We start from the raw sequence: 12614 nt of genomic DNA, 5'->3' as shown, positions 1-12614 counted from the left end.
AGTGTTTTTTCTAGATCCTGATATAGATCAGATTGTGGCAGTTGAGAACTGATTTGAGGTAAGGCAGCAAAATTCTGTGGGCATATGTGGCCTTTGAGCCATTCAAGTGCTTTCTGCAGTGACTTGTCTTTTCCCCTATACACATTGTTTAGATAATCCACTTGTAGAGGAGAGTGAAATAGAAGCATAAAATATAAAACCATTTAAAGCGTCACTTGGTAAATACCTCACTTGGTAAACTGTCACTTGGTGAATACACTGCAAGAAGTAGCATACTTCTGTAAAATATTATCCCAGACATTAACAGAAAACAGACAAAAAGACATAACTACTGTAGAATGAAATCTTCGCAGCAGGAAGGAGGTTTGACATAACACTTTAGGTGATTCCTGAAGTGGTAGAAATGTAATCCAAGTTAAATGTATTGACGTAGTAATATAATAATATCTATATTATCTTTGAAGGCAGCAGAATTCTCATGGTGCTATTTTGTATATGATATCCTTTGAGTAACTTTTTCTGTTTTACACTTTGGGTTGCCAGTCTCAGTATTGTAATTTGTTTTTCAAACAACCCATTCTCAAATACAATCTATATGGGGCAATGGACAGCTCCAGAGCTGTCCATCCTGGTTTGTACTGTTCTTTTCTGTTGTGAAAATGAAATTGTGGTAAATACCAAGTTTGTGTAAGCTAGAGTGTTTCATGGAATTTGTACTTGTGTTCAATGCCTGCTGGCAAACTTTGTTAGAATCAGTTTAAAGAGTAGAAAGCAGGAACTCTGGAATGAGTTGTTTCATCCTACAGTCAGGTCTTGTTTTCCTCCACTTTGGCTTTGTGGGACAACTGAGTAAAACCCAAATGCTCATCTACGTTGCATTGGAAATGAAAGGCACATACACACCAAGGCGAATGAGCAAACTTTATATAGCATAAGCACAATGTTACCCTCACCACACAGTGAGTCGGGTTTTATTATGTCCTGGACTTCACCAGATCATTCTTGTCACGGGAACAAAATGCTGTTATCAACACAGCGTTCCCTACCCTGCTTTCCAGGACATCTCAAGTTCATTAGTCTGTGTTAAGATACTTAGAGGCTAAATTGAGCAATGCTATTTCATTATAAAATGTAATGATTGGAAAGAGGGCAAATGGTTGTATCCTGAATCTTGTTTATCAGCAATTGCATATGCATATGCAAAGTGCAATACTAATTACATTCTGCATAACAGTGTAGTTTTATCAATGCTATTTAGCTGCATAATGCACACAGCCCAAACTATGGTACAGCAGTAAAAACAATCCATGTAATTTGCTATTAATGAACCTACAAAATGGAATGATATTAGTATTTTCAGAACAAGTGGTTAATTACAAACATCATTTGCATATTGCCCTATGCTGCTGCTGTATTTATTTGTTGACATTGATTAGAATTCTTTTGTGGAGAATTCGTCATGGTGGGACATGCCAGGAGGCCAGTGTCAAACTGTCTGGATGGTGGCCCAGATGTCTCCCTTCTTCAGGATCCAGTATTAAGCTGGCGGTTAAGGCAGTGTGGGTTTCTGAGTAGTTTTGGGGTTTGGCTCTTTTAGAGGCTAAGCAGAGAGAAGGTGGAAGTGACACAATGAGATGTTGCTTTTTCCTATGCATTAGAAGTGTTGTTTCACCCTTTTTCTAGCTATAAAACAGATTAGGTCTGAAAACGGTGATTTACGAAAGCTCATTTCTCTTCTGTGTCTTTTAAGAAGAATTTTGCTGTCATAAAGGCACAGTGTCTCTGACAGTGCAGTAATTCAGCCCTTGACTGATGTAGGCTGGTTTTTATGCCTGCTTTTGTAGGAGGAGCAAAATGGAAGTGGGCCGTGAAAACAGAATCAGTTGGCAAATATAAGATGAGGCTTAATTATCCAGTCACTGTGTGTTTATTAGGAAAAGAAGATAGGTGGTAGTTAAATATATCTGAAAGACTTGCAGCAGAAGGCTCCCTCCCCCAGTTCAACCATTGTCTTAGTACATAATAAACCCGGATAGAGAAGTGAGAATTCATGGCTAAGGCTTTGTTCTGCAGATGTAACTGCAATCAGATAATCGATATAATTGTTACTGCCAGATGTTATCTTATTAGGGAAAAGTACCACTGATGAGGTCTCCTTTGTGGATAAGGAAAAAATTATTGCTGACTATAGGAAAAAAACCCTTCAGTTTTAAGGCTAAAGTTCAGGTGAGTTGCTGTCTCGTGAATAGAAGTGGCAAGTCATATCTTTGAATGTGTTTTTGTCTGCCTTTGAGCAGACATTGCTTTCACTGTAACCTCAAATTTCACATTGTTGTCTAGTTTTTATTAAACTTGCTGGCATTCCCTTTTGATCACCACCTTTGGTAAACTCCAGTAAGGCCACGAGAACAACAAGCAAGCTTCCTTTTAATCTTCTACCGTTAAGTGGTTCAGGATCTTTCTATTGTAAAACTACATTGTGTTGACAATAAGCTTCTAACCCAAATAACAGTTTGCTCAGAGAAAGCTGAGCACCTAAATTATCTAGCTGCTTGCACATGTCTCTTTGATAACTGAATACCAGATGCCTGAAGTTAAATGGGGTATATCTGAGCTACCTGCATTTCTCTCCCTCCTGTTGTCTTTGGATTGAACAGTCATAGCCTATTAGACTTTCCATCTCCACCTGTCCAGGCCTTAAATTGATATCATTTGATTCCTGTGTCATGGCTCCTAGGGATTTGGGAATTTTAGTATAAACCATGATTGCTTTGCAGGTCTGATGAGGTATTGCTTACTGCAGTTCTCATTTGATACCTAGAAAGAAGAGTACAGAAACACTGACATAACCTGTTAGTGGAAGTAGGAGAGGAAAATGATAGATAAAATGTTGTGTGCATCAACTTAAACTTAAGGGTAAAATCCAATTCACCTTTGCTACTCTTCCCTGTTTTTTAACTATTCTAAAATGCTGTCCCTTCTTCTCTGATCTAAGGCTTTTCCTTTCCTTTGTTTTGTATACAAAACTGTGGTTTTGGTTGGATATTTCAAAAATTAACAATTAGCTGAATGTGATGCCTTAAACTGCATTTGTGTTTTCCTTAGAGTCGTGTGTTTACTGTCCATATCCATAGTATGTTACATCTATCTGCAAGGATAACATGCAGAAGCATAGGCAAGGGCCTATAGTCTTAATAGTCCTTTCTCTAGTGGTGGTCATAGGTTTGGTGTTGATGTCAGCTCCCTCTCAGTGAAGTTAGCCAGCGATGACACTGGGTATTTTAATTCTTTGTCTGTATTCTTGCCCCTTGATCATTTCCTTATCATTTTTCTCCTTATTTGTCGTCATAGAGAAGAATTGCAGTAGCCTGGGGATTTCAGTTTCTTCACTTGAGAAGTCTATATTTGAGTGGAAGGTGAACGGCATGCTGGAAACTCTGCCCCTGCTTTGTTCTTGGTTCTTACCAAATCTAACGTGTAATTGTGCTGAAGTTGTACTTTACTTGACTCAGAATTTCGTTAACTTGACTGAAATTGCTTTGTTTTTCCACTCTGCTTTTTCTACTCTAATAAGCAGAATGGAGATTGTTGCTGTTGAAATATGTGCACTTTCTGTTAAACCACATGAACCTGCAAATGTTTTAGCTAAGATTTGAAAAGTTGGACATTAAGGGGAATCAGAGAAAGGGTACTGGGTGGTCACAGAAAGTTTATCCAATTCAGTCTCATAGTTAGGCTTATTAGGCATCAGGTCTGCTTCTTTGGAAACAGACACTGCAATTTCTTTTCATGTCCTGTGGCTGTAGACGCATAGAGTATGTGCATTAACCAAGAAAATGATCTGTATTCAGTTTGAGTTCCATGCAGATTTTTTTTAATGTTACTACATGTGTCTTCATATCCTTCTCTTAGCATCTCACCTTCTTTTTCCTTCCCTTTCCAGAAGTGCATGTCTTCTTATGTTGCATCATTTTCCTAATTTCCTGACACACTGTAGTGGAGGGCAAAACTTTCATCTGCATTTTCTGGTGGCTTCCATGAATGAATGTTAGAATATCTACATAGTCTCACTTTGTGAATTGGCTGTGGGGTGACATGGGGGGTTTGTATACTTTTTAGCCAAGGTTGCAACAACATAATTATTGAGTGCTTAGGCCCGGGGTGCTTGTACATTATTGATTTTTCACTTTGCGGTAAAGGCGCTGGTATTGTATTTAAGAAAGAGGACTTGAAGTACTGTCTTAGAACAGTGGGACCACAACTGACAGAGAAGAAAGATTAATACTAGCTACATCTAACTACTTGCTATTCCATCTTGACATTTCATTAACATTATAAGGTTGTTCTGCACTTGGTTTCCTAGGGAATATGAAGCTTAATGTTGAAAGCCTCCTGTTCAGGCAGTTCTGTCCTCTGGAGAGCTTAGGAACTGCTTCTTTTGAGGACTGACTCCTTTCAGGGTTCCTGTTGTTGGCCCTGTGCTAATTAGTCAAATAAAACTTGCTTTTCCTTCAGCAGACATCAAAGGCAATTTTGCCTAATTGATTTTTTGAGGGTTTGGCCTGGAACTAGAGATGACCACTTGGAAAGGAAGAACTTTTTGAATGACATCAGAGCTGTCCTGCATTAGGCCAGCCTGAAAAATGAGTCTTTGAAATAGGAATTCCAAATGAACACACCAGGAATTATTAATATTGAACATTTATTAATGGAAGTTCCAATATTGAACTAGTCTGATATTTCTACTGGGGCTGCTCAGTAAATCTCTGAGATGTTGGAACTTGATGATCTTAAGGTTCTTTCCAACCCTAACTATTCTATGATTCTATGTAATTTCAGTTCCAGAGAATGGATTAGTCAAAATGTGGATGAAGGTAACCTCTGAAAGTAGATGTTCAAGAATTCTTTTTAATCTTTTACCTTGTTCTTAATTTTACTAAGTGTTCTACCCTACAGGTTGAAATCCAGCATCCATAAAGTGCTCTGAAGATGCCAATAGAAAATTTCTGTTGCAGATTTTTGATCTGAAAAGAATTCAGAATCTGTGAAATACAGGCAGGTTAATATATTTGTTCTATCACTGCCTCTTGCTGATATTGGTAATGTTTATGCCCTTTTTCCTTATGCCCAGCTGATAATTTATCTTTGCATTAATGTGAATTTGCGTTTCTCTGTGTGTGCAGTGTCTAAGATTGCTGTGCTGCTGAAGGACTGTTACATTTCTGAAGGGAAGAAACTGGATGATGTATGGGGGTAATTCAGTTCTGTTAGGGGGCTGTGCAGAATCATAACCCTAAACCATGTAGAATCATAACCCTAAACCATGTAGAGGCAAAAGCATTGGATCCATTTTAAAAAGTTATTTCTGAAATGCTGAGCATCTGTCCTCTCTGTTAAATAGTAGACTGTTAAACTTTTACAAAATTTAGTTCATGATGTACTTTAAGTGATGATTGTATTCTTAAATCATGATCTCAGAAGAATGAGGGATGAAGTCCACTGTATTTGGGGCGAAATTTGTAGCCCAAGTTACAAAATACTGTAGGCTTTTAATGCAGGATCCTCAACCTGAATGATTTTATTTGTTTTAAAGAAATGTTATCAGAATAATTTGGAAGTATGGCAAGTACTTCCTGCTGGTCCTTGATTTAGGACTTGATGTTGATACAACTTTGAACAGTGTGTATCTGTCTTCTTTGCCTCCCTTTCACCTGTTTCTGAAGATGAGGTGGTAGTAGTAGTTATTCTTTCTTCTTCCCAAACAACAGGCTTACAATCACGAGAGCCTCAGGAGTTTAGAATAAGGAAATTCTTTCACATGTAGGTAAATACTGATTTTGGCATCTCAAGTCTGGGAGTGAATTAATGCTGAGGAGTCAGTTCCCTTCCTTCCCTTGGCATCTCACTTAGCTGCCTCAGTGGAAGCCACGTCTCTGAGCAGCTGATTCTGAGCTTCAGCCCACAGTAGAAGAGCATGGGCAGCTTTGAGTCAAGTTATACCTCCTTATTTCCAGCAGTTAAATGTCATTAAAAGATAGGCAAATTATCTTGAATAGCTGGTTAAAATTACTATCCAATATAAGTATTTGTGCTTGCAAGTTGTTATGTAAAGAATGAGCTGTGTTTACTGTTTAAGTAATGGCAATTTTAAAATAAATTGACTCTTCATATTCTTGATTATTGCTGCTTGCATTAGGCAGCATCAAGCTATTTTAGTGTTCTAGATGTTGTCGTATAGATAATTTCAGGGAGTGTTCTACAATAGACATCAATTGACCATGACCCCACAAAGTTATTGGATAAGAATCTTTCAGTTTTAAAGGAACTAACTTTCTCAGCTCAGTTTGATTTGGATGTCTGAGCAGCTCTACATGCTTTAAAGCAGCTGTCAATGACTGAAGTGTTCTGATTTGACTTGCTGCTTTCTAATTACTGACACGTGAAAAACGCAAACCAGAACTGGAAGTTTGCTCAGAACTGCAGGAGTTTGATCTCGTTGGTAGAACGGAGATTTGGTGGGATAGTCTCTTGGCTGGAGAGGCAAAATGTATGGATACAGGATGAACAGACTGGGAAAGGGAGGGAGTGTGTCCTATAGAGTGGAGTGCTCAAATGCAAGGAGTTCTGCTTTTGAGAGAACCTCAGGTGCGCAGAAGAACTAGTGTTATTCTGTCCCTTAGTAGAAGTGGTATTTAACATATGTGAGGTCACACTGCATAGAGTAGTGGGATTAATTGGTGCTAATGTGAAGGATTTTTTACATTGCAGATATGTAGATTTGTAAAGTGCAGATTGTGTCAACCAACATGGCAGGATTTCTCACTATATGGACAGAATAGAAGGGAAAATGCATGCAATGTATGTAACGTATCTGGATTTCAGAAACTTCACTGTCAACAGCAATATTAAAGAATAGAACACTCTTTGATGGACAGAAAACCACAAATTATCATTATATGAGAGTAATGGTATAGATGTATCAAATCCTGAAACTTAAGTTGCTAAACAAGATCATGGATCTACATGTATATTTCTCCAGTTAGTAAAAAAGGAGAGAAGAAGGATAATCTGTACTCTGGAATACAGCAAGCTGGAAATAAAATAGAATCATAGAATAGTTAGGGTTGGAAAGGACCTTAAGATCATCTAGTTCCAACACCCCTGCCATGGCCAGGGACACCTCACAGTAAACCATGTCACCCAAGACTCTGTCCAGCCTGGCTTTGAACACTGCCAGGGATGGAGCATTCACAACTTCCCTGGGCAACCCATTCCAGTGCCTCACCACCTTCACAGTAAAGAACTTCTTCCTTATATCCAATCTAAACTTCCCCTGTTTAACGTGTTACCCCTTGTCCTATCACTACAGTCCCTAATGAATAGTCCCTCCCTAGCATCCCTGTAGGCCCCCTTCAGATATTGGAAGGCTGCTATAAGATCTCCACTCAGCCTTCTCTTCTCCAGGCTGAACAGCCCCAACTTCCTCAGCCTATCTTCATACAGGAGGTGCTCCAGTCCCCTGATCATCCTCGTGGCCCTCCTCTGGACTTGTTCCAACAGTTCCATGTCCTTTTTATGTTGAGGACACCAGAACTGCACACAGTGCTCCAGGTGAGGTCTCCAAGAGCAGAGTAGAGGGGCAGGATCACCTCCTTCGACCTGCTGGTCACGTTCCTTTTGATGCAGCCCAGAATACGGTTGCTTTCTGGGCTGCGAGCGCACACTGAAGCCGGCTCATGTTCATTTTCTCATCAACCAACACCCCCAAGTCCTTCTCTGCAGGGCTGCTCTGAATCTCTTCTCTGCCCAACCTGTAGCTGTGCCTGGGATTGCTCTGACCCAGGTGTAGGACCTTGCACTTGTCATGGTTAAACTTCACGAGGTTGGCATCAGCCCACCTCACAAGCGTGTCGAGGTCCCTCTGGATGGCATTCCTTCCCTCCAGGGTATCAACCGAACCACACAGCTTGGTGTCATCGGCAAACTTGTTGAGGGCGCACTCAATCCCCCTGCCCATTTCAGCGATAAGGATGTTAAACAAGACCAGTCCCAACACCGATCCCTGAGGGACACCACTCGTTACTGGTCTCCAGCTGGCCACTGAGCCATTGACCACAACTCTTTGTGTGCAGCCACCCAGCCAGTTCTTTATCCACCGAGTGGTCCATCCATCAAATTGATGTCTCTTCAATTTAGAGACAAGGATGTCATGTGGGACAGTGTCGAACGCTTTGCACAAGTCCAGGTAGATGACATCAACTGCTCTACCCCTGTCCATCAGTTCTGTAGCCCCATCATAGAAGACCGCCAAATTGGTCAGGCAGGATTTCCCCTTAGTGAAGCCATGCTGGCTGTCACCAAGCACCTTGATGTTTTTCATGTGCCTTAGCATGCCTTCCAGGAGAATCTGCTCCAAGATTTTGCCAGGCATGGCGGTGAGACTGAGTGGCCTGTAACTCCCTGAGTCATCCATTTTCCAACAGATTTTTTGCATGTTTTTTAGTAATGACATATACTTGCTTTATTGAAAAAAACAAACCAGAAGAATAGGTAAAAGCATGGCTGGTGTTTAAAAGAAATCTCAGGCCTGCCTGATCATAAAGAACTGTTCAAGAGCAATTCATCCTTGGGCAATTACCTCTGTCATCCAGCCAAGGTCAGAGGCACATTCGCTTAATAGCTACATCAAAGACAGAAGCATAAATTAAAAGAATACCATAACTCTAAGTCAGTTTGGGCAGAAAATGAGGAAAAAAGTGCAGCTTGTAAGGTCTCCTGTGGCCTTTTCAGTTGTTGTGTAAGGCTTTTGTGGTGTTTTCTGTAGTAATTTTCATTGTTACTAATCCTCTCCCAGACTGCTTCCAGGAGAGCCCAGGGAAATCTCACCTGGGTTGTGTTCTGGTGATGCCAAGATGCTGTAGCCAGTAAGCACACAGTTGGTATAATGGTAAGCCTGGAAGTAACCCAACTAAAATGAATTTGACTACTCGTAGTTGTCACTAAGTAGTAGAGGAAACTTCTGTCCTCAGAAGCAGAACATTTCCAGTGCTGGAAGCACATACACATGCCCTGGCAGTTAAGACTCAACAACTGGTGCTGTCACAGCCAGTATTTATACTTAAAAAGAAGTAGCAATTTTATTTGTCTTAAGCACAAACATTTTAAAGGTTTAATTATAAGCTTTAAGATTTAAACGATACCTTCTCTGTGTTCCACTGCCCAGAACCAGAAACCCTTAGCACTGCTCTTACTGCAACTTAATTAATAGGTTATAAATAATTCTTCTGAATAGGTTTTTGCTTTGAAGTCTAACTCTCAAACTTTATACACTGCAACACTATATTGTTACGTTGGCAAACCATTGCCTGAGACAAGGTATTGTGATTTCAAAGCTATGTGCTCTTGCCTACTTTAATAAACAAAAATAGCAACAGAAAATGTGACTAAAATAGGTGTGAATGATCTTAAGGCAAGATGATCCTGTTACCACATGAGAAACCTTTTATGTCGCATGGGACTATTGAGAACGTTCTGTCCATCTGCAGATTTCTAAGGGAAAAAAAAACAAACCAGTCGTGTTAACTAATGTTTTGTGTTTCCTTATACTTGTCTATGTGTACTCGCCTTGTTTATCTGCTTTATCTCTTCAGTTTGGAGATGATCTGGGGCAGAGACCATGCTGCTTTTTGTGTCTGGATGTGATTCAGTGATTCTAGACACCTCTTTGAGCACTTAGTGTAATGATGTTTAATCACACAATACAAGTAGAGGCTTCTTCCTAGGCATAGACCCTTCCATTTTATGTTGCATGACTTGGGGGACTGAAGTTACTGGTTTGTGTTTGCTTTGGATGTAGAAATAGGCGGGGTTTTGGAGCTTTATGAACTTTATGAAGTAGAACGAGGTTTAACTCACTGTTTTTATGTTACAATGGATATGATACAGGGATAGGAAGGAAATGTGGTGATGGTAATCAAAGCTGTTAGCTCTTGTTACTGTAGCCATCTGTATCAATTTTTAAAGTGTTTAATAAAGGAAAGGAAGTGTTTCTAGTCTGTAGTCATCTCACTGCACTTATGTCAGGGGAAGGTTCTTTTCATATACACAGCAGTAATGAGAAGAGAACGATAGGTTCTCCTCTGCTGAAGGTTTCAGCATCTGGTAAGCGGGTTTCTTCTAGGCTGAAAAAGAAACCAGCAGTAGGTAATGGTCTGTGTTTACAACTCTCAACGCGCAGTTGGCAGCTTTTCCTATGTAGCTCTAGGGCACTGATTGTCTTCAATATGAATGTAGGGTCAAATTCTATGTGAACTTATTTCTGTAAATAAGACACTGCTCTAATTTGATTTGCTTATTTAAGGGCTGAGAGGATAATGGGCTCTTGGTTTTACTACATATTCTCATGTTGTAATTCCTTATGTACATATTAAAAATAACTGAGATAGCTTGATTTTGCGTGATGTTAGGAAATATGCTGCCATGCTTTCAAACCTTTGAGGTTTATGTAGTGCACTAAGGGCAAAAGTAGTTCTGCTCCATTTCTAAGACACAGTCCTTACTGAGGCAACTGCAGAATTAATACAGCCACGGAGCACAGGAGTTTAGCTTGGGAAACAAGCAAGAATGTTGCCCTGTACAGTATTAATGGAAATGATGAGGGTGCACCTCAGCCAGCTCGGGCTATCTGGCTGCTGTAACTGTGACAGGGAAAGGAGCTCTGCAGTTCTCATGGATGAAAAATGAACTTTTTTTCACTGTGATTCTGTGCGGAAGATGTTGGGCACAGGCACCTCTGTAAAAATTAGTGCTGACAACTTAGCAGGAAGAAACAGAAGCGTTTACAAGAAACATTTTGCAGCTAATTAGAACAGAAAGCAGTTTCTAGGTCTGACACAGAGAAGCGGTCTGCTGGCCATTTTTTCCACTCCTTTTCCCATTTATCGAAGATTTTTTTCATCATATTGCACATCTGCAGCGTTCACACCAGATGCTTGCCAGGGTACTCGGCATCTCTGTGGTGGGTTGACCCGGGCTGGGTGTCGGGTGTCACCAAAGCTGCTCTATCGCTCCTCAACTGGACAGGGGAGAGAAAACACCGTGAGAAGCTTGTGTGTCAGCGTAAAGACAGGGAGAGACCACTCAGTCATTACCGTCACAGGCAAAACAGACTCGACTTGGGGAAATTAGTTCATTACCAATTAAATCAGAGTAGGATAATGAGAAATAAAAGCAAATCTACACAAATGCCTTTCCCCTCACCCCTCACTTCTTCCCAGGCTTACCTTTATTCCCATTTTCTCTACCAGCAGCAGTGCAAGAGCAGGGAATGGGGGTTGTGCTCAGTTCCTCCCAGCTTGTCTCCGCTGCTCTTTCCTCCTCAGGTGAGGACTCACTCCTGCTCTGGCGTGGGTCCCCATGGGGTCGTAAGTCTTGCCAGCAAACCTGACAGTCTTGTGTCAGACTCCTCCATGCGATGAATAAAAACCTTCTCCATCCTTTCAGTCCAAAGGGATGGTTTCCATGGAGGTTGTGTTTGTCACTGAACTGGTAATAGAACGAGAGCCACTGCGACTAAATCTTTAGGTATCAGCTTTGCCAGTCTCTGGAGAGTATTTGCTGTGACTTGTGGTTAGATCAGATGTAGGAAGGCCAAGAAGTGCATCTCAGTGCGCATCTTTCCCCAACCAGTAGAATTAGATTAAAAAAAGAAATCACATTTTAAAGGCCATGTATTTTGAGTACTACTCTAATTATTCTATGTCCCCCCATATTAGGGTGAGCATATAGAATAATAATTTCCCTGGTTTCATTCACCCCCAGAATCTTGAATGATGGAAAAATCAGTATGAATTATATACATTTTTGCAGCTAATCCCTATTATAGAACTATTATAGAAAAATAATTTGCACATGACTTAGAATAGCACATAAGCACAGACTGAAAGATAAGTGTATGCATAAATGATATCATAAACAGGGAATGGATACATTAGAGGATTAGCCTCAACTGCAGTTCTGGATCCAAAGCTCAGGTCTGATATGCCTGAATTTAAAAATTTGAATAATTAGAAATTTATCCTCTCCGTTAGGGAACCTTGCTCCTTACTAATTCTCAGCAATGTAGAATTATATATTAAACTGAGCACATTCTCTAGCATTTCTTACTGCTTTTTGTCATACTGCCTTGTAACAGATAAGATCAAGATTTAAGCCTTGCCTAAAAGGCTGCTAATCTGTTTGCTCTTGATCTCTACACCTGTTGCCAGGAGCTCAGAATACTGATGAAGGCAGATAAGTTCCTGGGTTGTTCTTTGCTTTTCTTTTCTATCCCTAAAGAGTACAGGGCCTCCTGCAAAGGCAATTCTTTTATACTATCTGCTGTGATAAAAATAAGCTGCATTTTAACAAGAATTGTGTTTTTAAACAAATGAAGACCTGCCCTGAGCAGAGGTATATATACAGCAGTGTAATCAGTATAATGGTTCTTTTCAAGCAAAGTGAGACATTTAAAATAAGGTCCTTATCTATTCAAATTTCTGGAATCATTAGAGTGGGAGGCTAATAAAGTTCTATTTTAAATTCTTAAGTGGTGTGGTGTTTCTGTGTGTGTTAGA

Source organism: Pezoporus flaviventris, unplaced genomic scaffold, assembly GCF_033815535.1.
Source record: "Pezoporus flaviventris isolate CSIRO_AGI_PZ_B2104156 unplaced genomic scaffold, CSIRO_AGI_Pfla_v1 ptg000073l, whole genome shotgun sequence".
Lineage (NCBI taxonomy): Eukaryota > Metazoa > Chordata > Aves > Psittaciformes > Psittacidae > Pezoporus > Pezoporus flaviventris.
This window is presented reverse-complemented; position numbering follows the sequence as displayed.